General features: G+C 41.5%; 2 long non-coding RNA genes across 3 annotated transcripts in view; both read right to left on the bottom strand.

The window, feature by feature from the left end:
• LOC120585481 (uncharacterized) overlaps positions 1 to 9,378 on the bottom strand; it is a 73,007-nt gene extending 63,629 nt beyond the window's left edge. The window contains exons 1-3 of one of the 2 annotated variants that reach the window (XR_005648339.1): positions 9,342 to 9,378; positions 7,952 to 8,031; positions 2,579 to 2,699 (exon numbers count right to left, since the gene is read on the bottom strand). This is a non-coding gene — a long non-coding RNA (uncharacterized LOC120585481). Of the gene's footprint in view, positions 1 to 2,388; positions 2,700 to 7,951; positions 8,032 to 9,341 lie in introns of those variants that run through there. The other variant, XR_005648338.1, reaches the window with a different exon arrangement.
• The window catches only part of LOC120585480 (uncharacterized), a 160,128-nt gene continuing 143,076 nt past the window's right edge, over positions 9,373 to 26,424 (bottom strand). Inside the window, exons 10-12 of the long non-coding RNA XR_005648337.1 lie at positions 16,943 to 17,227; positions 15,511 to 16,264; positions 9,373 to 9,455 (exon numbers count right to left, since the gene is read on the bottom strand). This is a non-coding gene — a long non-coding RNA (uncharacterized LOC120585480). The remainder of the gene's footprint in view (positions 9,456 to 15,510; positions 16,265 to 16,942; positions 17,228 to 26,424) is intronic.

Here is a 26,424-nt window from a genome sequence, read left to right as displayed (position 1 = left end):
ATCCTAGACCCTGTCCACTTCACTGATGCGCCAACCCATAAATGCCATTCAACAGAATGGAGAGATGGGCCCCATCACTTCCCTGCCCCATTCTACACCACTGAACCTCAGTTCACCAACGCCGCTTCGAACCTGGGCCTGAAGCGAGGACATGGATTATATTTCCAGTGGTACCATTTCAGAGAGTCATAAGCAACGTATCACCCAACTTTTTGGGTTGCTAAATGGTTCTTTGTGTTTTTCACAGTAATTCTTTAGCTGATTTTAAACCTTGTTTTAGTTACTTCAAGACCAGTTATCCACTAATTTCCTTAAGATTTCTATCAAAATCCAGAGAATAATCTTTTTTTTTTTGAGATCGTTCTGAAAACTAAAATTTTCTGTTCATGGCAGATAAGCTTGTTTCTCGTCCCCCTTTCCTGCCCACCTAAAACATTTAGCTATTTACAAAATAAACTTCAAATCATCCCACAGATTTTATACCTCTGCCACCGTCAGGGACCTTTCATACATTCTCTGAAACCCCCAAAAGCCACCAGGCCCACGCAAGCAGTTCTTGAAAGGATGGTACAGGTGGGGCCCACTTCTCCCTTGGTAAATTAAATTGCGAGCAAGAACATTATTTGCTTTTCGGCATATTTAAATTCTTACTCAAGTGTGGATCTGAGTTCCCAGGTCAGTGAGGCTCCCTGGCTTACACCCCTGAAGACATAAAGTGCCGTCCTCACCTCTAAGTGCTGCCCGGGACGGGAGGGAAGTCACCGGGGTGGGGACAGGACAAAGACGGCTGCACGCGGGGCCTCGGTCCAGGGTGGCCGGCGGCCCGGCTCAGATCCGGCAGGCGGAAGGAGAGACTCCGACAGCTCGTGACATGGCACACGTGCTTGCTTTTGGCAGCAAGGCAAAGGCCACATCGACCTTCGCAAGCCACTCCGGCTGCTGAAGGAACGAATCGGTCTCCTGGCACGTCTCCCCCTGACGCAGCTCCCCTTCACCCCGGTATTTGCGGAGCTTGCTTTTCACAGGAGGAGCTCATCCTGCAGTTAGCTTCTGATAAAAGAAAGCCTCTCCATGAAGCGACATCACAGGGAAAGACCCGAAGTGACGGTCGGTGGGGCGAGATAACTTCCTAAGAAAGATGGCAGGGGCGGGGCAGGTAATCACGCCACAGGTGCACACACTTGGCTTTCAAAGAGTATCGGATGCTTCCTGATTGACTCTCAGCGGTTAGCAATCCAAACTTAAATGGCCACACCAGCATGGGGAGTGTAGGCCTCCATTTAAAGGTGTACATAGAAACACACGTCTAAGGTACCAGTTACGAATCTGGTGTCATTTTCAAGTCAGCTTCCCCCACTAGATTGCGACTTCCTTGCAGTCAGAATCCACTCCCTCATTCCTGTGAGTTCTCTCGGTCCCTGGCACATCATACAGGGTACTCAATTTGTTGGCAGAATAAATAAATGAACTTGTCGAAACTAGAGTTTAGCAATAAAGTCTTCAAAATTTCTGGTGACCAGCAACTTCTTACAAGACTAACAACTAAAATAACCACAGATGACCCGCTGGACTTCACACTGGAGCTGACTGGTCTGCTGGAGTTTAAACAAACCGATAGCGCAGCACGCACCGCAAACAAGCCTCACCTCAGCCTCACCTGGGCGTGCGGGCACCGGGGAGAAACTGCGAGTTCTCCCTCCCGGACACTTTTTCCCTAGAAGACCACAAAGTCACCAACTAGCGTGTAATTATGTAGTCATTTCACAATTTTTTTTTTAAAGGGCCTAGTAGATTTTTTAACTCTATCTTAGAAAATGAACAGTCGGGCAAAAGAGAATAGAATCTAACACAACTTACTGCTTACACCCAGTTCTGAAATCAATAGTTTAAATAAGCCCACCTGCATTTCTAGTCCCTTAACAAAGCTTCTTGATACAAAGAAAGGAGTGTGCATGACTGCCACCCCCCACACCCCAAAACAAGCAGAAAAGCATAAACCCAATAGGCAAGAAACCACATTGTCCTAGCTTTTATTAGAAATCATTTAATAGATTATTTTCTTTGCAAGTTTGTGTTTGCTGAACCTAGAAAAGTGGAATGAATAGTAGCCGAGTGAAATAAGCTATTGCCTATTATGCACGACATATGTTAGAATTCGACGCCATTTTTCATATTCATTGTCACCAGCTTAAACATATATTGCCAAAGAGCCATTCACTGAGAATAAACCAGCTGACAGCTATAAGGTGTGTATGCAAGAGTTTTAATGATTTACTTGCAACACGTGCTGAATACACATCACCTCCACGTTTCCTGGAGTTAATGCAGGAGAGAGGAACTCCACCAAAATAAAAAATCAATCATTTTAGAGGCAAAAGGTAACTTTCTTTAAGAGCATAAATAAGTGCTGCTCAGCACTCAAATACGATGAAAAATCATTGTTCGGAATCAATGGCCATCTTTGTCGAGAATTATAGAAGCTTTGTAACTTGTTAATAGACCCGGAAGTCCACAGAACCTTATACTCTCCCTAATCGCCAGTTCCATAAACCCACAGAAATCACTGGCATGCAATCACCTTTCTCAGACGTTCTTGGACTTCTTCGAGATCGCCCCTCCAGCTCCATTTCGGCTTGGACACGCCTCGCATTGGTCGGTCCATCACTGTCGATGCTGGGATGCGGGTTGAAGAGCTGACACTAAAAAACAACATTTAAACAGTTGAACTCTAAATAGTCACAGATGTGGACCAACTACTCTGAATCGTAAGGGTTTACCCTCCACTCAGTTTAACCATGAAATAAGAATCGCTTGTTGGCCTAACCTTCCCCACCGCCCAAGCTAGGTTTTGATGTTTTCTCAAGAACCTTACTTCAATGTACCCTTTCTAAGTTGCTGCTGTAATCTCTCGTTCTTAACCAATCCTTTCCTTCGAACGTGCTCAGTTCCTTCAAGAAAAAATACAAAAACACAAAATCTTTCCTTCTACCCAGTTTCCCATTAGCTCTACCCGTCTCTCGTTCTCTCGAATCTGCTTTTTTTCTCCCTATCACTGTTTTTTCAAAAAGTGGACTATATTCCTGCCTCCACCACTCCTTACGTTCCACTTACTCCCTAGTCCCTGAACTCTGGCTTCACCTCCAGATACCTTGCGGAGCCTGAAAATTTCTAAAAAGGTGACAATTGTTCAAGCCTCTTTCCTGGAAATCCCCGTTCAGTAGATCTTGGGCTCGAAATCAGAAATTCCTTGGGTTTTAAATCTCCGGAAGGGACTGCAAGGCACAGCCAGGGCTGAGAAGGGCGGCCTGAGGCCTTCGCAGTCTGGCTTCTGCTCCCGACAAAATTGTTTCTCTTGAACGTCCCCGATAACCTCCTGCTCACCGAATCCAGCGGCCTTCGCTCGGGGCTCATCCGCCGGCAGCATCAGCCCTGATGAACCTCGCTCCCCTGAAATGGTGAGAGAGCTCTCTGCACCTGCCTCTTCCTCTTCCCCAACAAGGTTTCTCCTCTGAGATCTTCCACTGAAGGATTCTTCAATACTTTGTCCCAGGCTTTCACATTCTATCTACACCCTTGGCAAAGGCAACTTTGAGCACATTCTATGAATCCAGACTCTAAAATCTAGATTTCCTATTTCTACTGTCCAAAGCAGAACGCATAGCCAGAATTCCCAGTCCCTGAGGTCACTATGAGAGGAGACATGAAAACTCAAGGTTTCAACCCTTGTTGAACACCAGAAATGCTATGAAACTTATTGAAAATGCACAAGTGCAGGTCCCACTGGCAGAAATTGACCCAGGTCTGGTTTGAGGCCCTGTCTTTAATCTGTGTGTGTTTTTTTAAAGGTGTGTAGATAACAGTGAGGTGTACCAAAGGTTCAGAAACCTGCTAAACATTGTGATCAGAAGTCAGCAACATTTACCCTGAAAGATTCCAACATTCAACAAAAAAATGGAAATGCCATTCCTTGAACTACGAGTAGCAACTATGACTTATCACGTCAGGAGCAGCGTCAGAGAATGAAGCTAAGTTCTCTCAGGTGGCATCGTGGTGCAGGAATCCTGCCTACAGCCGGGCTCTTTCTCCCCCTTCAGTCCAGGCTCAGAACATCGCTCCGGCCAAGCAAATCGAACTCCAAAGCCTCAAAGACTAATGAGTCTCCTTAATTGTTACTGGGGAAAAGGAGGTTACAGCTCACCTTATACAGGAAACTTCATTTTAAAAATGTACTTTTCTTTGAGCATTTTTATCTCAGAGTTACACTCTGAAACGACTGCCAAAATAATATCTCTCTCTCCTCTCTCTCTCTCTCTCTCTCTCTCTCTCTCTCTCTCTCTCCCTCCTCTCTCTCCTCCCTCTCTCTCCACTCTCTCTCCCTCCCTCTCTCCCGGTAACCACCTTTTCTCCTCTCTCTCCTCCCCTCTCTCTCCCTCTCTCTCTCTCCCTCCACTTTCTCCTCTCTCTCCCTCCCTCTCTCTCCCTCTCCCTCTCCCGGTAACCACCTTTACCGGGACCCAGGCCCACTCTGGGAATCTGCAGACCCTGTGTGGTATGCCTTCCAGTAAAACACAGGCCAGGCCCATCAGAGGCGGGACGTTTGGGAGAGGGTTGATAACTAAGCAATGGGCAGCCATAACATCCAAAAGAGGACGATTAAGAAACGACGAAGAGTAAAATTAAGAAGATTGATTACCTATCAGGAAATATGTACAGAGAAATTCAACGAGAAGGGATGAAGGTAGTGAAGGAATATAAAGCATTAAAACAAAAAATTAGGAAATTCGAACTATGGGGAATAGGAAGCTAAGATGAATGGGAGAAGGGCTAAACTACATAACAATATAAGAATAAGATAAGACCAATGTCCTAAAGTAATATTTGTTGCTGGAAGGATTAAATAATCTTCCTGTCTTGACTGTACTTGTCGAAAGCAGGGACCAAGTTTCATTTGTCTCTGTACAGAGCCCTTTACGAATGCTGGTAGGTGGGTGGAGCCATGAACAAGTAAAGGAATGACTGACAGATGACCTGGACTCAGTTGTGCTGCTTTTTATTTTTTTTTAATATACTGACTTCTTGCTTCTTGACACTTTAGTGATTTTTTTTAAAAGAACACAGTATCACTCAAAGTCATCTTATCATCTTGCTTGCTCCCGTCAACCCTCTTTTTATATCTTTGAAACAGAAACATGATGTGTATTCGTGTGTGTGTGTGTGTGTGTGTGTTTTCATGGAGAGCCATAATACTTCCTATCACCTTCCAAAAAAAATCACATCCATGTTTAATAATACAAACTCAAACTTCTCAGTGCTTACGAATGTTACACAAAGCCTAGGAAAATAAGACATTAGCAATATTATAAATAAACTGCTGGCTATTTAGATATAGTCAAATCTATATCGTTTTCACAAATGGATTCAAATTACTAATATATGTTTGCATGTGGTCTCAGGTACACAATAAAATGTTAGTGTAAATAGCAAGTTGATTTTAATAAATACTATATCTTTAGATTCTGGATTATGTTATAAAATCAATAAGAATGTGTTGAGCTAATTGAAATTACAAAATAGAGATGCATGCACTACAATAGTCATGTAAAAGTGTTAATACCTGCTTTCAACACAAAGTGAACTAAATTCTTTACTCTGAAGAGGTATCATCAAATATGAGTTGAGCATAGGTGATGCAGTGCTTTGCACACCATGTTACCTGACCATTCTATTCCAAGTAAGAGTCGAGGTATTAATTTTAGTCTTTAATGTCCTTATGATTCAAGAACTACGTACTTGAACAAACAACTAGATAGGCTAAAATATTATTGCTATAGTCCCCTACATATGAAATTTGGGTATTTTTGACCTAATGTGATTAAATAATAATCTCTCAACTTTTAGGTACACAATAGTACACTATTCTACAATCGTAATAGGCTCGCCCCACTTGGAGATGGCAGTGGCCCAGGTTCTATTAGCCTGATACTGCTAACATTCAAATTAAAGATTCCCCTCTACTCACCAAGCACTCTTTGGATAAAATATGGCTTTTCTTGTGCACGAGTCTACATTTTAATAAATTCTAACTTGTACGTTACTATAACACTCATAGCTGTCACAAAGACCAGAATGTCTGTATTGGCACAACACTGACTGACACATATTTTAGTCTACATGACAGTTATAGTTCTAATTGTCCATTAGTAAATTGGCATCCTAGTATTTAAAAAAAAAAAAAGAAAGAAAGAAAGAAATGACTTTCTCGTTCTCTTTTGTTCATCTTGCCTTGAAACCACCTGGAGTGAGGATCATTTTGCAGCAAGTGATACTGACATTGTTCCTTGTGGGCTGACACATATGGTGCCAATGGCAGGAGCAATTAAGGACACAGATAAAAATTAGATGACTGGGGAAAGCAAAGTAGGAGCAATTATGTGTTGGAAGACACTCCCATCGGGGAACAATAAGAAACAGTACAGTGCCCCATTAATTCTCCCACCACCCTGAAGAACCCAGGAGAGCTGACTCCAAATCCAATTTCAAAATCTAGTAATTCTCAAAAAAAAAAAAAAAAAAAAAGCAAACGAGTGACTGACTCTCTAAGACTTTGTCAGTGAGTCCTTCATATGGTCACGCTTTGGTTTATCCATTAGCAAATCTTGCTTTCAAGTTGATGTTAGCAACGTAGGGAAGGAAAGATTCTCTGCTCTCTTCGGGTCTCTGTCTGAGTCTCAGAATTAAACTGACATAAGACAGATTAACAGGAGACAAGCATACAAGTTTGATTAAGTTTTACATGTACATGGGGGCCTTCAAAAGAGAATGAGGGCCTGAAGAAGTGACCAGAGCAGGAAGCTTTTGTACCTTTTAAACAAAGTAATAAATTTGTGAAGAAATGACAAGATAAAGGTGTTTGGGATAGGGGCAATAAATTCTGAGAAAATGACTAGGAGATATGGGGGTGAGGGGACTCGTAAAAAATAAAGGTTATTTTGGGAAATGTGCAGATCCATTTCGTCATTGATTCCCAGTCTCAAGTGATAAGAATATTCCCTTCTTCCTGGTACAGAGAAGGCACCACTTCAGGGGAAATCTGATGGCCTGTTTTAGGTAGAAAGGGGCAGGTCAGAGAGCCTTTCTTGTATCTGTTCTCAATTTCCTTCAGCGCAAAGTAATTAACATGCCGAAGTGGCGTGGTTGGAGGTGGCATGTCCTTAACTCATGCGGTAGCACCAGGTATGACAGATTGATTGACATCTTACCCATCTCTGGTTTATAGTCAAGTTCCTTCTAGATACAATCACCACCTCTATTTCGAGAAAGACTGAAAAAGATCTTTATATCAGTCAATAGTCTCTTTCTACGATGCAGTAAGAAGGAATGACTGTGGAAATACTGGCCTTTACATTCACCAGAATCAGTTCTCGATGATTTGAAATGAATTCCTAATACCTCAAACACTGTATCACTGAAATATAAATACATTATCAAAGCAACTGCCTAGGCCAAAATAATTTAAACTGTTATCCACGCTTTTGATCGTCTCAATTGAGAAAACAATCTGTGGTTTCCAAAACATCTCCTACACAGGTTGCTAGACTGAGGTACAGATGCAGCAGGAAGAATGGGATAGTGGTCATAATCATAATTATAAAAGCTAACACTTATTAAATGCCTATTAGGTACCAGCATTATTCTAATGAACATGAATCATTTTGTTCTTATACCACCTGACGGATGTGTTCCATTATTTCCTCCATACTACAAAAGAAGAAACTGAGAAGAAAGAAAGTTTTGTGATCTGTCCAAGATCATAGCAAAGTACGGTGAGTGGTGAAGGCAGGATTGGAACCCAAGCTTGTACTCTTAACCACTGGGCTATAGACACTAAAGAAAAATAGAAGGACGGACGGAGACAGAGACACCAATCTTCATTCTTCTAGTAACTACTTACTTAGCTTTGGACAAATACTTCAGTTCTCAAGGCTCTTTCTGTCCAGAGTATGTTCTTTGCAACAGCAGTGTTTGCATCACCTAGGAGTTTATGAGAAATACAGGATCATAATCTGTATGTTAACAACATCTCAAGGTGATTTATATGCACACTAAATTTTGAGAAACATTCAATCGACATTTTAAAGTTGAAGACAATTGTAATTTACTCATAAGTAGAACTTAAATAATAATCTCCAAAAGGAGTGTTAGGAAAATGTTGATTCATTTCTGAATTGTTTTTCCCTAATGAAGACTTTAATGGGTCGCCCCATCATTGAGTAACACATACGATGCCCCATTTTCTTTTTTCAACCCATTAATCACGTTTTTTTCATTTTGCACTAATGAAAATTAACTTCTAGAAGTTATTGAATTTTACAAATGATCATGAGGAAATAAACCACGACTAGGCTATAACATCACTATCTATCTTGATATTTCAATAAGTAGATGTATTTTAATTATTTATGATACTTTATAATATGCCAGTAAATGCTTTCTAATGTTTTTTGTAAAGGCAATAAAGTCTTAATAATTTTATCTCCAACTATCATTCCTTACTATTAAATTGTTCACTGCAAATGTAAAGTGGTATACACTGATGGGATTATGAGAATTAGATTTTGAGATCACTGGAGTCTGAGCCATTATATAGCTATAATTTCTGTAATTAATTATCCCGGAAAGAACTTTATTCTGTTATATGCTGATGTCACTGCTTTTGTATTGCTCCTTGGAACAACCTTTGTGAACGTGTTTATCAGCAGTAAAAACCAAATGCCTACTTTTCTGCCTGTCCTGACGACTGGTTAATTTGGGGGAAATACTAACGCTCAATCTATCAGTAATCACTTGTGTGACTTTGGACAAATAATCTTATTTTCTAGGCTCTTCTAATCAGAAGAGTTCAGTTCTAGCTTCTTGCTGGTATCTGGTGCTGGGTCCCCAAATCAGTGATTGTCCCATCCGAGGCAGCTGACTCTCCTAACTCCCTGTTTACCTATAAAAACCCTGTGGTTGGGGAACTTTCCCACAACCATCCATGATGTCTCTGGCTTATTCATTCTTGGACACTAGGACTCTCTCTTGCCTCTTTGGATTAATGTGCTTGTGTGACCTGCTCTCTGTTCAGTTCGCTTTCTCCCCTGGATACTGCCTCCCTTACTAGCCTCTTCAGCCCCATATTCTCTTCTAGGCTCCTGTTGTATGCAGGGGCGGGGTGGGGGAAGGGAGAGGAAGATCAGGTGGGAAAAAAATCTATGGATTATATTTTATTTATTCTTTACTGTCTTAGTCTGCTTGGACTGTTATAACAGAATACTATAGAACAACAGAAGTTTATTTCTTACCTTTCTGGAGGCTGGGAAGTCCAAGGTTAAGGTGCCAACAGCTGTGGTATCTGATGAGAGCCAACTTGGCTTCCTGGTTCATAGACAGTGGGCTTTTCACTGCATCTGCACATGCTGGAAGAGACAAGGGAGCTCTCTGGAACTCTTTTAAAAGGGCACTAATCCCATTCATGAGGGCTCCCTTCTCGGGACCTAATCACCTCTCAAAGGCCCCGCCTCCTAACACCGTCACCCTGGGAATTTGGGAGGGACATAAACATTCAGTCTACAGCATTTATGTTCAATTTTAAGACTTTTAGAACTTTATATTAATAAATAAAATAGGATCCCAAGAGACCACAAAATGGAGACTCACAAGCATTTTTTGAACTAGTTAAATAAAGTTAAATATTAAAATAAAATTAATTCAAATTAAATAAAATTTGAAATTCAGTTTCTCGGTTGCACTAGCAAGATTTCGAGCACTCGACAGCCATATGTGGCTAGTGTGTGCCACGGTGGGCAGCACAGACGGAATGGTGACCTCACTGAAGGGCGTTCTACACTGAGCAGTGACGCTCTACGTATTTTCCATAGGTTCTGCTTGGCCTCGATTTAAGATGGAAGAGAGAAGTTAGAGAAATTAATTTAATTCTAACAAAATGTCATGCCACATGTATCTGAAAATAGGAAAAGACAGAGTGTGTTTGTGTGAACACACGTATGCGCAAGCGAGCGTAGATGCGCCGGGAGCTAAGGGGTGGGATGTGGTCAACAGCTCACTGCCGGCCCCTCCTCTGGGAGTGAGACCCAGCTCACACACATAGTGAGGCTATGTCTGCAGTATGTATCTGTGCCTCCTGGTCAAAGCCGACTGGGCTACATCTGCCCCAAGATGAGCTCGCTGGATTCTCTTCTTTGGGAATTTAAACATGTAAGACAGAGAATGACTGAAGATGAGTCTCATTAATGTAGCCTCTTAAAAAAATATTCATGGAATCCTACTGCTGAGAACCCCAACATTGCCCTGGTATGTGTCCTGGCCAGATTTAATAATATCTTCAATTCTGAGGGGGGCGGGGCGGGGGGACTACAATAAATTGATTTTATCTTAAACTAGCCAGAATCGGTTTATTTTTCTTACAACCAAAAGAATATTCATGAATATTCAGGCCCTATGCCCAATTCTTTAGAAAGTTTTTACATTAAATCTTGACTTCACAATGCCCTGTGATGCAAGGAGTTATCCTCATTTCATAAATGAGGAAATAAACGCAGCTCCTACATTAACACAGCTAGAAAGTAGGTGGCCACCCTGAGATCTGACCTCAGGTCTGACTGCATTCAAAGTTCATATTTTTTCCACTACCTCACTTACAAAGGAGGTGGAGCTAGGACCATCATGCACATAGATATCTAATTTTAAGAACCTGGTTTCCAGGTGAAATCAGTAAACACACGAAGTTAGCTGGAACAGTGGAGCAGATTCCAAAGGACTTTGAAGATGCAGTGCTTCTTCTTGGAGCTTAAAGTAGGATGGGGAAATGATTTAAAAAAAAAAAAGAAAGAAAAAAAGAAAAACCTACTAACACCAAAAGAATATCTAATACTATATAAGAAGTCGATGAATTTGCATAATTTCTGAATTATAAATTTTAAATGAAATGCGATGTTATTTCTGCTTATATAATAGAATTACAATGAGGCCAAGAAATAATTCCTAGAAAAGATTATAGTCTACTCATGAAGAGAAGGATTATAATTATTCTATCAAGAGTATTCAAGAGGCAAGTCTCTGATTACATGCAATTACACTGTAAAAAATAAATGCTTCTAAAAGTGATGAAAACAGTTTGTTCGCTTACATAACTAAGGAATTTATCTTATATCTTTATATGCAACACTAACTTTTTCCTAAGTCCTCTCAAATACTTAACATACTTGTAACCATCTATCTGGGCACTGACCAAATTATCATAAATTCCAAATTAATCTGATTTAAAGTGATTTTATTATAAGTTCAGATTTTTGTTAACTCTTCACAGACATCTCTGAACATAAACACTTGAATTCCTTGAAATTATTAACACCCTGTAACTTTTGATTAGGCTACCTTCTGATCTTCAGCCAAGTTAATCTTGAAATGAAGCTAACGCAAAGGAACCGAGAAAACAAAATCATCTTCAAAACATGTGAGACATCATGTTCAAGGACATAGAGATGTTCTCCAAGTGCTATAAAAATGCCACATATTGTTGATTAAATAAAGAACTGAACAAAAATAAATTTGGAACTACTGGATCAGAAAAAATAAAACTGTATTGCCGCTGTTTGCTTAAATATACACAGATGATTTAAATATTTCCCTTTTCTATTACGATTCATTTTAAATTTAATTTTGAAATCTTATGCTGCTCCCTAATTGTTGCATCTGTTTCTGTTATTCCTTAAAGAGATTACAAGCTCTTTAAAGAACTACGTCTTATACTCATGTTTCCCTAACCATGCCTAGCACAGTGCCGAGTAAATAAGAGATTGGGAATGACAAATGAGTCTTATTTCCCATCTCTGCTTTAGTGGTGGTGTCTGCCTCAGGGAAGTATACAGAAAAATTATGAATTCATGACCAGACTCCACCAAGAGAAATCACCCATGATGGATTAGTGATGCCTGCTGTGAGCTCAGGAGGAAGCAGCAGCAGTACCCAGGCTGCCTATTTTTCCACCTCACTAGCCGTCGATCATTTCATACTTGTTAAATGAATTAAAAAGGTAAAGAAGAAGAAAAGAATTTTAGTTAAGTTTTAACACTGAGTTTAATTTTTATCCATATTCATTAAAAATTATGCTACACCTAAGTTATTAGGCATGGGATCAATAAACTTCGAAATTGAAAGGAAAAGCAACTAGCTCACAAAATCATGGCAGATGCTTTGTGCTCCTATCAGATCTGTTCTCTCAGATCCTTTATTTGAAACTAATGCACTTGAAATCTTCACATTTCTATCTAGAAAATGGCCAGGTCAATGATTCTCAGAGCTAAATACACGTGCACAGAAGTGTATACTTTGAGGCTGGCTCAAGAGCAAAACACTTGTGCTAATGCATACAGGGTAGCATCACTACGACTAAAAGCTGTCCCAGTGGCACTGCTTTGAAAGGGCAGAGGTTCTGATGAAGCTAATGTTTACTAGCCCCAAATAACCTTTGGAGTCCTTCCTGAGTAGGTAGCAGAGGTAATTACACCTGCCTCTTACACACAACATGCACATGTCCACCCCAGCCTGTGCACCCCTACAGCTACCTCTAAGAACACGCCTATCTCTATGATAGGTAGACGTTTCAGGGAGTGTCAAGTTTCCCATTATCAGTAGCTTTCCGATTATCCTATTTAATGATAAGAAAAACATGAAGCTAGATTTTGTTGTATCTTGTGTTATGGAGGAGGGGCACATAGCATTTGGTAACTTGAAACATCTTTTCACTTAAATAGGTGGACAAAAATAAATATTTATTCATCTAGTAGTATCTTTATGATAAAAGAAAATTTTAAAAGATCCTAAGTCTAGTCCATTTCAATATCACAAAGCCCTAATACTTAGACAAGTGGCAAAGGATTCTGTGTAGTGAGGTGTATTTAAATTCAAATAGTATGTTGAAGCAATTAGGGGTTAACTATTCTAGTCATAGTTGTGCAAAACTCTCACAGTATTTGAGCTAGGAAATACAGCAAGTTTAAAAACAAACAAACAAACAAAAAAAACATGGGATGTGCCTTACAGAAAATGATGGAAAATCATGAGTTTGTAGCTAGTCGCCCATTCATAGCACCTGCTACCTGACACTGTGACATCCACACTAGCAAAGTGGGTGGCCAAAAGAATCCGCAAGGCCATTGGGTTTGACTTCAATTATCTTTTATTGTAAACAGGCCATATGTCAAATTCCAAGATAAACTGGAAACATTTCATCTATCTCTTGTTCCTAGATTAATTTTAAAAATTCATTTTTTTATTCTTACAGATCCTTTATTTGGACTGCTATGTTCTTAGGTTTTAAAGAAAAGACATCTTACATGCCTTTATAGATTCAAGAGGATTCTATCTTTAAGAATACTTTGGAAGAGGGAACAATCAGAGGATTTTGAGGAAAAAAATGGCTGGAAATGAGCATACTCAAAATTTAAGAAAATGACCAATACAGTCCCTGAGTTTCTTCATAGGAATCTATGTTTGCTATGGAGAAAAAGATGGCGAGGAAAACATTAATTACCACGTTTAACAGAGATGGATGCTTTAACAAATTTCCTCATTTCCCCATGCAAATCACTGCCATATCCATGCAAATCAACACAAATAAATATATCACACATGAAAAATAATAGTCCTATGAGCCTATGAGGTATATTTGAAACAACACTTCCTTAAGATAGACTATTAAACAACTGAGAAGACCCTGATTTATTCAAAGATTAAAATAATATCAGTGTAAACCAACACGACCCACAACCAAATAGATTCTGCAGGAACGACTCAGGATGGTATGATTTCCATAAAACAATTTGGTATTGAAACTAAACAGCACAGCAAAATAGAGGCCACACTGCCCGTCCCCCTCCCAAATACTCATCATGGTCCTGAACACTTTAGTATGTACTTCTGAATTTTACGCCCAATTAATCTATTGAAGAAGTTCTATAGGAAGTGGTGTGAGTTTTTTTTTCATATTAATCAGAATAAAACGAGACTTAAACATCTAATAAAAAAGGATTTTGTCTATGTAGTAAAACACCCCTGAAGATAGAGAATTTATTGGTATAAAGTGTGTTTATTCTGTTTTTTTTTTTTTCTTTCTTTCTCTTTCTTTGAAAGTCTGTTCCAGGGGTGTTTGCCTGCCAGATTAATTGCCCTTGAAGCCACGGATACAGCCGCTTTTGTTCTCATTCATATATGGCTAGGGCTCTAGTTCTACAATCGAAGTTATTTCCCTACCCCACGGACAACACATTCGGTAGCTTCAAGCAGTGAAAAGATGAAACGGAGCTGAGAAGGGGAAGGGCGAGGAGCAGGAAAGGGCTGGCGAAGGAGAGCAGACCTCCCTGTGGTGGAAAGAAAACGGCGTCCCCCCGGTCCTGTCTGACCTCAGTCGCTACTTAATTTTGAATTTCGTGTCATGATACTGAAGAAGCGACGAGAGGTGACCGGAGGGGTAATGACCTCAAACGCCCCTTGGGTCGTGCTCAGGTCGCTCACACACATGTCCACGGAGCTCTGCTTCTCGATGTCCTCGTGCCCCTTCTCCCTCACATGACCCCAAGCCTCCTACCTGACAAGGCAGCATTTTTGTCCAAAGCCATCCTTTATCCTTTCTAAACCTACAAAATAGCATTGTTGTATGCTGAGAAAAAAGCTAAGGAAGAAAACGTAGAAACACTGAGCTTAGCCTAAGTATTTATATGTATGTATATAACACGCGCGCGTATGCACATGGTCTAATGAACTTTCCACCTTTCCACAATAAAGCATTAATAAGAACGAAGCAAGATCCTCCCAGTATCAATGATCATTAATGTATTCATTACCAATAAGCCGATGACGTATCTATAGATACACCTAATTACAATATTAAATAGCCAGCATGTATGATTAATTTATTTTCCTAAGCAAGTATGCATTAAGAATTTGTCTCTAGAAAGTTTTTAATAAGTCTCTTGTTACACTGATATACAGGCTTTAGCTACATGAGTTTATCAAACTCCTTAGGCTGATCCTTAGAAAAGAAAAAATTTAAAATATTTACTGTTCATAAGATCACGGAGAGAACTGACTACCCTTGAGAGACAGAAAAAGGCAAAGCATCTCTAGACCTGTATTTCTTTATTCAGACAAGCTTCAGTTTTTAAATATCAGAAATATGTCATGTATAAAAGGAGGTTCTCTAAAACTTCAGGGAGAGAATCCATGCTGCTGGCAGTTGTTAGCATCCATTTACTCCTCCATTACTGTCCCACTGCCCGCCCCCCAAAGAAAGTGGAAAAACGTGGGCCTTCAGGGTGATCTAAAATTGGACATTATTGTAAACACACTTCACGGCCGTCGATGATCCGCTTCCACATCCTGGGCCCCAAACCAGACTGTTCAGGGAAACGGCACATAGATGGCCGTCCTAAATCTAGATGCTCCCCCACGTACCTGTCTGTGATAGTCCAGCAACGCCACTGAAGAACCATGGGACACAGGACAGTCACGCTCCCTTCTGGGACACTCCCCATGCTGGAATGAAGATTCCTAATATCCCTGGATTCCAAACAAATGTTGTCAACGAAAATTAGAAAAATTAGTCAAACATTTTTTTTTACATAATCTAGGATCTGTAATCAACTCAATCAATATCTGAATATCGAATTTTTGGAATACTGATTATTCATATTCTCAGCTAAGAAAACACTCTCGTAAGTCACCATTGGCTCTCCTTGGTCCTCAAATCCTATAGCTCCTCCTCCGTAGAAATCTCTCCCATCTAGTCCCTGAGTTTCGGGTTCTTGTTATGTCTGACCTAAATGATTGAGACCTGTTCCTAATTGAACTCTCAGTCTCCGGTCCCTCCCTGTTCTGGCCCATTCTCCAAACTACCTCTCTGAGGTATCTAAGTGATCCAAATGATTACATTCCCACCCCACGTTAAAACCTCTGAAGCCAACTTGGCACAGAATGACATCAGCATCTGGGTATAGCTTACGATGCCCATGTCTACCTGTGGAAATGCTGATGGTCAAAAATCGTCTCTTGTGGGAAGCCTTTCCTAGTTGGTCACTTTCTAAGCGCTCTCTGCAGAGCTCTGCGTGACACCAGGATTACAATTTCTGTGCATCTGCGACATCCACGCTAGCTGTGAAGGAGTGGTGAGCAAGACGAAGCAATCAGAGGCCAAAGAGATATCGGGGTCCTTGAAAATAATGGTGGGAGAGGATAGAGACTGAAAAATGGTGACCCAATGTGATAAAGGCCAAAATCCTTTATGTGGCTCTAAATGCCTGATGACCTGACCCCTGCCCACCTCTTCAGACTCATCTCGGGTCTCACGGGCTTTCCTGCGGTAGCAGCCACGTCCCTTTGTACATGCTGCTCCCTCTGGCAGAATCACTCTGCTTGCCTACGACATGCTAACCTCGATCCACCCAGTCTGCCCTGCAGCCTCACTCCTGAGGGACCAGGGCCTGACTCAGGCTAGGTCAGGAGCCCCACACATGTTCTTCTTTAGCCCTGAGGTTTTCCTCGACAGCCCTGAACTTTTGCAGGTAAATTCTACACACTTTCAGTGACACACATGCACATTATTCTGGCACATCTTAGCGGTTAATAAAGTATGAACGCAGTTTATTTCTGTATGTTATTGAAAACATGATTAACAATCTCATTCTGTAATGCAACCCTTAAAAAGTCCAAGGATTGACAAAACGACATGTTATCTATGACTAATACAGCTTTCAGAAGGTAAAAGCAGATTCTCAAATATGTTCCCCCGTTACAGACTAAAAAAATCCATGTAATTCTTAACAGTCAAGACCTGTCGCTGTTAACGTGTATAAATGAAAAACATTTTTTAGGATCATGGAACACTTACATGTGCATAGGCTAGGTGATCATTGTGAAAACTGTGCCCAGGCAAATCCAAGAGAATCAACAGACATAGATGAGGGAACAATCTAGACCACCAATCTGGAAGCACAATCGCCACCTTTTCTCTGGTGCGACCACAGTGAAGATGCTATAAATATTCGTTCAGTGAAGGAAGGTGCTGAAGTCTTGAGAAATGGGCACTGTTTCGTTTTTGGCAGGTGAGAAGGATGGAAAGAAGTTGGGATAACTGCCGTGCAGACTTCCCAGGATGACGGTGAGCAATTATGATCTGGAAACAGGAGTGGGAGGAAGAGGGTTTCAGCAGTAGGAAGCAGCGCGGTGGAGCCAGGTAAGAATGAGACAGGAAAAGCTTGAGAGCTGAGTGTGGGGTTGACTCCTGTTCTTTTTTTTTTTTTTTTTAACCCAGATGCACACAGAGGCTTCGGGTTTTCTGACAGTGAAATGAGAATGCCCCCACCACTGGGACTTACTGTAGCAACTGTCAAGACCCTGTTTATGCAGTGTTTAGTTCACTCCTCTCCCCAACCCCGAGAATAGCTAAGGAAAAGAACTGCCAAGATTACTTGGCAGACCTATCACCACCAAAACCTTACTTCAGATCTAAGTGGTTGAGCATGGCTTGTTTTCTGAAAAGTGCCATTGAGTTGGTATCTAGTAGGAGCTTAACATCTATTAGGTCTTTGGAGACGCCTGAGTGAAAGGTGCTATGTATTAAGATTATTGAGTTTCACCATATACTCCCAGTTGCTCGCAGAGGTAAGAAGCAGCTGGTTCATTTCTGGAAGGCAAAAACCTAAGTCCCTTGAACCAACACCTTTTAGGAACTATATGCACAAGTCGCAGAATTCACTTCTGATTTTCATTCATAGCAGCCATCTATTCTAAGCTATTTATTTATCCACATGTACCTGTTTCATTCTCTAATTGCATTTAAAATCTTTTGGGGGAAAACTGTTAAAAAACACGTTTTTGTTACATAAGGGAGCCATAGACAGATTGATGGCATACTAATTTATCAATATCTAGAATTATTATGAAGAAGCTGTTTGAAAGTACCCAAACAGTACCAAAGTTTCATTCATTCATGAAATGATTGATTGCATATACTCTGCAGAAATGGATTCATATTTCTGAATACATGTTACTTTATATCCCTCAAAGAGAGAAATACATTTGCACTCAATATGCATTTACAGGTTAATATGACACAGGTGTGGTGATGTTAGAAAAGAAAAAGCCAGCTATAAAGAAGAAAAGCATTTCTAGGGAAGCAACTCAGATTTCAGAATGGAACTATGGATTTGGAAACAGGAAAGCAGCCAGACGTGAAAGGTGTTTTTCATATTACAGGGAAGCTCAGTCGGCCAGATATCTCCCAAGCAAAGGTCTTAGTAGAGCATGTTACAAGACAAAACCAAGTTTATGACAACTGAGATGTTGGTTTAAGCAACTGAGGCCCTTAAGACAGGCCGAACAGGAGGCTGCTACTCAGCGTGGAGCTAACATGGAAAAGCCATGCAGAGGAGGCAGCATCAAGCAGCTGAACGCTCGCCCCCTGCAGAGTTTCGTGTTGCTGCTGTATTAAATGACATGCTGCTGCTGTTGAAGAAGCATTCAGCGCTGATGGAAAAGTTTGAATGTGTCAATCTTCATGGCGAACACAAGCCTCTACATACCATCGCATTTATGCGCATTCTTATCACCAACACTACTTTGCATTAATTTCTAAAACTGAATTCATAGGTTCTTAAGATCTAGTCATTCCTAGTATATATTAGGAATTTGCAAGATGGAAAAATAAACTGTGCCAGACATTAAATTTTTAAAACTTGACCAGGATGGTTTTTGCTGACACAATTTAGAAACTATACATCTCAGACTACCTGTCACTGCAAAACATTGTGGTTGGAAAAGCCAGAAAGAAATTTTTGAATTAGAAACAACTGAATACTTTTGAATAGACCTTATGATGATAGTTAAAGTGAAAGACAATTGGGAATCTGCTTATTTAGATATAGCTCGGCAGCCAAGTGAAAGAGCCAAATAATGATTATGGTGATAATAATAATAGTAATTCATCTGCCAGCATTTATTGAACACTTAAGTGTCAAGCACTATGCCTTTAAATAGATCACCTAATTTAATGAGATGATTTCATTTATATGCATCTTCTATTTAATCATAACAAACTCACCAGGTAGATGCTCTTGGACATACGTTCTGACAGTTGAGCTTAGTGGTTAAGCAGTTAAAAGCATGGACACTGGAGTTAGATTAGGCTGGTACTGACTACACCCTTCACTAACTGCATGAGCTCAAGCAAGTTACTTCACCTCTCTGTGTTCTTGTGTTTTTCATCAACAAAATAGGAATCTTAATAAACATTAATTGCTATAATATATGCAAAATGTGTGAAAGAGTACTGGTACATATTAAATGCTCATGGAATGATAGCTGTTAGGATTATTCCTATTTCAAAGATGAGTAAACTGAGGACGATGACTTCAGAGATCTATAAAGGCCACGTGGCTATCAGGTGGAAGCGGTATGAGTCCAGAGCCCAAGCTTTCAGCCATGTGCTCTCACGAACACAAAATCCCGAATATAGTTTTATAAAGAACTTGCCATTTAAATTTTATATGAGGTACAAGTTATAATTATAAATTCCTATCCAAATTTACATATGGATGTATAATCATGATCCATATGTAGGATGGAGTCATTCATTTGATTCAAGGAGTCATAGAGCCTAGATAGAATTTTACCCCATTCTTAGTTCATCCTACTAGCTTCCATCGGCCTATATTTACTTCCTTTAAATCGGAAAACCAAAAGGAAAAGTACTATATAGATTAATGTCAACTCTGTAAATCACAAAAAGATAGATTTTTTAAGTGCTTTAAGTTAAAACTTTAAATCGTAAATCTAATTCAAATCGCATCCTTTTAAAATTTCAAATCTTTTAAACCAGACATTTAAAATTTTGTGAAAACTAGTACCTAGGATATTTTTAAATTTTAATATTTATTTAAGGATAGAAGAAACTTTCAAACATTTTCTTTGGTATCTTTGGACGATTTTTTAGAACACTAACTGCTAGAGTCCCAAAATCACTACAATCCTCTTGGTCTCCCCTTTAGCATACCCTAAAGACCACTAGCCTTTAGATATTTGGATGCTTTTCAATATACCATAAGGCAGAAAAGTTATGGCTTCCCTAGCACTTGAGGACTTTAATTCAAGAAAATAACTTACAGATGAAAATGCAAAGTCATTTCTCACAGATAGATATCTGATAGAACACAGGTCGCCCTAAGTTAAGAACGAGCTGGCAAATAAATGCCTTCTAGGCCGACCACCCATAAACTTGCTCCCACTTGGGGCAACTGCTTATCTCACCTTAGCTAGCTGATTCCCACCTCACCCACATGATCGAAAGTAAGTTCAACCTAGATGAATCCCCAGGGAATTGCACTGAGTGAAAAAAGCCAATCCCAAAAGGTGAAACGCCAAGTTATTTCATTTATATAACATTTTGACAGTATGAATACTGTTAGTTTGAAAGGGCTGAGATAAAGGCATGTAGCATACATAATAACCGGAGCTCAGAAAGACATTTGAATCACACCAGAGGGAAAGGAAGTAGGAAGGCTTCCTGGAAGAGGTAGTATTTAAACTGAATTCTGAAAGACAAGGAGGGCAGGGAAATTGGGGACGGGAGGAAGCAGGAAGAGGTAACAACATCACCACATAAAAGCCCTGAGGTGTGAAATGTCCTTATGCGTTGGGCGGGCAGGAGTTCCATAATGGCTAGGCAACCTCCTTGCATGGGGGCGAGGGATGGGGGCATGAGGTTGGAGTTGACGCTAGAGATAAGGCAAGGTTGGCTCAGAAGGCACTTCGAGCAGGGATACAATGAAACATCTTAAAGGACAAAGGAGCCATCAGAGGATTTTAAGTGGTTGGTGACATAATCCGATTGTGTTTTGGAAAGATCAGCAAGCACACTGCTGAAAAATGGGAACAAACGGGCAGTCAAAAGAATCTTTTTAATGGCGTGTGTTCCATTTTTGAATTTTGTACTTTTGAAAAAGTGTATGCTTAAAGAAACACAACCGCAGAAAAGGGGAGGAGCCTTTCCGAGATGGTTTTAGAAGAGTCCGCGGGAGGCATCGCCCAATCGCTGACGTCCACGCTCCTCCTGGACGGAATCTGAACCCCTTACCCCGACCTCTTTGCTGATCGCAGCGCCCACAATCTCTGCTCATTGCACATTTATCTGAGAAAATGTCTGAGATGGCCAAAATATATTCCTCGTAATTCCACCCCCTTTTCGTGGCACAGGGGACCCTCGCCCCCACCGCCTCTCTGGGAAGATGCCCACAGGCATGAGGGCGGGGCTCCAGAAGAGAGAGGCAGAGTCATAACTGGCGTGGCGGGTGAGGGGACAGGGAATAAGAACTATGAAGTCCGCGATGCCTTCTTCAGCATTCGCCCCCAGGGCTAGTGCCGGGGTCCAGGGTGTGTGGGGTTGGGCCACCATCTCTCAGAGCCTTTGGGGTTAGCTCAGCTGTTTAGTATTCTATCTCTTCCCCTACTGCAAGGCTCACCAAAGTAGGGACACAGGGGCCAAACGTGGCCTGCAAGAGACCTGTGTTGTCTGGTCTGGCAAGCCAATATTCTAATACAGAGGAACCAACTGCCAACATGTAACCACTGGGGGATTTCACATAAATATGAAAATGTTAAGATCCTTTTGGGGAAAAAAAAAAAAAAATGGAAGATCAGACAACACCGGGCCCTCGCTGAGGCAATAATTTTGACTGTTGCCTGGTAACGAGCATGGATGACGACGCCGGAGGCATAGATTTTGAATACCTATGTTTTAAAGGACCGAAGTGAACAGCAGAGTGGCCGGTCATTCTCAGCGGTGACCTGAACTGCTCCTTGCACACGCACAGAAGGCTGCACTTGTCTCCCACAGCGTTCTCCCTGGTGACGGACCACACGTGTCTCCAACATCACTTCCCACATCACTGCGCATACTTCTGTCAGTGACAGTCTGTTGCGTCCCTCCAGAGCTCTCCGTGTGTTTGCCACTGACACACTGGCCCCCATTGTAGCACGCCGGCCCGCTGCTCAAAACTGCGTGAGAACGGCTCTCCTGCTAGACGGAGTTTGCCAAGCACAAGTACCATTTTCTGTTCATTATTGTATATGGAGCGTCTTGCACAGTGCCTGGTGGATATAGATGTAGACTGATGATGATGACGATGATGATGATGATGATGATGACGATGATGATATTATGGAGATAGAGATGACGATGATGATGCTATGATGATGATGATATGATAGTGATGATGATGATGATAACAATGTAATATACAGAAAAGAGTAGTGCATGGGCTTTGAAGTTAGACCCTATTTCAAAAGCTCTCCTTCCCAATTCAGGCAGATTACTTAATCTCTCTGAGCCTTGCTTTCTTTTCCTATAAAAGGGGCACACATGATTACTGTGAGAATTAATGTGAGAATTAAATCACACAATGAAAATATTCTAACTCAATACGCAACTCGATGAGGTCAATATACGTGAGTTACCTTACCCTTTGCATATCTGTTGAATAAATATTTATATCGGTAAACAGTAATCTATTACATTTATTACCAACAGATTTTCATGAAGTTTTTGGTCCTGGAGCATTTTTCTGAGGAGTGTGGGTATCTGGGGAAGAGCGTGCCAAGTGTAAACAAGAGCAAACTCAAGGCGCAAGGCTGGGTTGTCCGTGGCATGTGTGAGGAACCACGAAGGAAGAGCGAGGAAGGGAAGGGCAGTACGAGATGAGGAGAGAAAAGTAAGGATACAGGGAAGCAAGTCAGGCCTTTGTCTTTGTAAACCTCTGAATGAGTCAGAAAATCACAGAAGAGTTTTGAGCAGAGGAGTGAGATCCGACAGTGAAGCAGCATCACTCCAGATGCTGTGCTGAGGACAGGCTGAGGCAGGAAGACCAGTAAGGAGGCTCCCGCAAAAATCCAGACAAGGGAGAAAGGCGGTTTGGCCCCAGGTGTAGCAGTGGAGGTTCAGAGAAGTGGCCTGACCCTGAAGTATTTGGGAAGCAGAGCCAACGTAACTTGCTGATGGAGTAGATGTAGGGTGTGGGAAAAAGAGAAAAGTCAGGAATGACCACAACATCTGTAACTTGAGCAGCACGGGGTGGCAAAGTCTCTCTGGGCCACCTGGAAGCTATGGACAATGGTGAAACCTGCAAGTGGTAGAGAGCGATTTAAATTCAAGTTGTCTGATGCAAAAAATCAGCGCTCTTTCCCTCCCATCCTGCTGCGTCCGTTACAATATGTTGTAGAGTTCAGAGTAGATAAGCTCATTGGGGTACTGGGCCAGACTAGGAGAGGTGTTGTATCCAAGCCAGGCACAGAGCAGGGAGGCCATAACGCCATCTTGACATGAGCAATAGCAAGTGCAGAAGTCAGGGGACCTGAAGGTGCCTGCTGTGTGTCTCGTGTCTCCTAAACTACATATAAATCCATGGAGAGAAACCTAAAAGGATATAGCACACAATGGAAGATACTGAATACCATGCTTGGGAGATTATATTTAACTGTTCAGACAATTTGAGAAGCTGTCGAAAGCAAGACGTAAGAGGTGAGATGGTGTGGACTATGTTTTTAGAAGACAGCTTTAGAATCAGTGGAAATGATGATTTGGAGAAGCAAGAGATTAGAATCCAGGGGACTAATGAAATAATCCAAACCCTCATTAAAGTAATGCTATAAAGACAGAAAAGGCATAATTTAAGAAACATTTTGGCAAAGAAATTGACAGTACTTTGGGTTGATTAATGAGGGGAGTGAAGGTGGGGAACATGTCAGAGGGGTGCAGCTTGCCTGGCTTTGAGAGAGATATAATTACCAGAGATGAGGGATACAGCGGAAGAAGCAAGTTTAGAGGGGAAAATCACTGGATGTAGACACTGCTGAGTTTAAGGACCCTGTGCGCATATGCAAACGCGGTTTCTCAATAGTCTGCAGTAACCAGGAGAGAAATTAGGGCTAATCCAGATTTAGGAGTCATTAGCATAGATATGATATTAGAAGATTTGGGCCTAAATGAGATGACGCAGGAGAGAAATGTAGTCTGAAAAAAAAAAAGAACAGGCAGAAACCCTTGAGAAACAGTTGCCTTTGAGGGGCGGATGGGGGAGGACGGGCCGGGAGCGGGGCAGGAATAGGGTTGTCGATGGTGTCAGGTTTAATATAAAGTCAATTAACAAGAAACTGTGACTGCATTTGATGATAGGAAGCCTCTGGCAACTTTCAAGAGAGCAGTTCTTCTATAGTTCTTGAAACGAAAAACAGAATTTACTAGAAGAAGTAAAACCTTGGAAATAAAGACTAGTCTCACAGAAGGCTGGACAGCAAAGAAACGGGAAATGACCCTAACATGTCTGGGAAAGGTTTTCATTGTTGTTGTCTCTTTGTTTTTAACCTCTGGTTTTATGAAGACGTGAGGAAACAAGAAGGTGTTTATGAACAGAAGGCAAGGACGCGCCAGCGGAGAGGGAAAGACTGCAACACAAGAGGAAAGGGACATTTGGTGGCACTGGGCGACGGAGGACATTCAGAAAAGTCCTAGTGGAGAATGGCATAAAGGGCCCCCTCCGCTCAAGTCAGTGACGAGCGACAACCCAGGTTTCAGAGAGAATGCGGAGCACAGGAAAGGAGGAAAGAGCGCGAAGGCATCGCGGGAGGAAGAGGCGGCACAGAGCTGGGTCCACCCAAAGTTTACGTTGAAAGAAAGACGTTCAAGCTCTGACCTGCTGGAGGATGCTGCTGGTAGACAGTGAGTATTTGGGGCAACATGGGTAGGCACTGAATAGAATGGTCACATATCACTTTTCCCCTAAATCTAGCCCCACAGATGGAGAACAGAGGCAGCTGAGATGGTCTCCTGGGGCGTGGCTCTGGCCAAAACAGGAACCGTGCAACTGCTTCGACTCCCTTCAAACTCGGCATGATTTAAAATGAAAAGTTTATACAGTGTTGACTTGAAGGGCCCAAGTCAGATGGAAAATTTTTCGATTGTAAGATTTCAGCCAAGGCAGAAGAACTCGAAGCCCAGAGAAGAACAGTAAAGGCCCGTCCAGACTCACACTAAAACTTGGATAAAATAGGGATGTGCTTCCTGGTTTAATTTGTTTGCCTATCCGTGTTTCTGCAACGAATAACTCGAGAAAGAAAAAGTGGGTCTTTTTCTAAAAGAAAAAATAGGAGGTTATTTTTTAAGCCAGTAGAGACCATTTTAATATGTCATTAAACTGGGTTTGCATTATTTTACGGTTGAAGGTGTTATGAGCTAAACACAGAATGGTAGATTTATGGATTCGTTGACACTAATGGACACTAGAAAAATGGCAATTTGCCCTCTAGAGAGATACACTGGTCTTCAGAAATCTGAGCACCAGGTGTATTTTGAGCACTTCGGGCTTGATAAACAAGCTGTAGCCTCCTGCATTCAAAATTCCCCCTTCTGCCTCTTGGAAGAGTCTGTGCTGTGTGTCTGGGGAAGCCCTCGTTCGCTTTGTCCTTTTCTATTTTTATATGTTAAAGTGACTGAGGGTCAAGTTAGTCCAGAATTCTTTCTGCGGTAAACAGAGCATGGTTTTATTTAAGAGCTACTTGCCTCTTACCTGTTTTAACCCATTATCTCGTAACCATGAGGAAGGAGTTGTTCTCGCTGAAACTCCCCCGCTCCCCACACCCGGGTTCACCGTCGCCCTCCCTGGGACCTCCACGGGGCTGGGCTGCTACATCTGACGCGTTCCTCGTCCACGCATTTATCTGTACACTTGGGGTGTGTCCCTCAGTGCCCTCCCACAAGAGCTGGGGACAGAGGGGGGAGCCCTCAGTCACATTGGCATTCCCTGAGGCACTGGCCCGTTTGTAATCAATAAACACTTTCATGATAAAATCAAGAAAGAAATGAAGATAATAGCAAACATCGTAAGCTCATCGGCAGGTATGGTATATGCAGGTGACTGGGCTCCCTTTACTCTGGAACTGGGGCCGCCTTATACATGAAATGACATCTCAGGAGGATGCTAGCAGTGTGCTAATAATTGTACACTTGCTGCCCATCAGACCCCAAGAACTTTTCTGCCAGTTTTTCCAAAAACAAAACAGAAGATCCTCAGCAAAAATGGTCTAGAGTGCCAGTCTGGATAGCCCGAACATGTACGGTAATGAGACCCTAAAAAACCCTACTTTATCTGGAGCCAAGACATTGGCCAGCTTGCACCATCATGGAAAGAAGCCTCTTACTATCCTCAGTCACAATTCAGAGACTTAAATTTCACAGGTAGAAACACAGCCTGGGGAGGGCACTCTCTACTGCTAAGAGACCAATTACAGCCCTACTTAGGGGAGATTCTAAGGAGATATGGGAGG

The sequence above is a fragment of the Pteropus medius genome, unplaced genomic scaffold (genome assembly GCF_902729225.1).
Source record: "Pteropus medius unplaced genomic scaffold, Ma_sr-lr_union100, whole genome shotgun sequence".
Lineage (NCBI taxonomy): Eukaryota > Metazoa > Chordata > Mammalia > Chiroptera > Pteropodidae > Pteropus > Pteropus medius.
The sequence above is the reverse complement of the archived record's forward strand: the minus strand, read 5'-3'. Positions and strand labels throughout refer to the sequence as shown.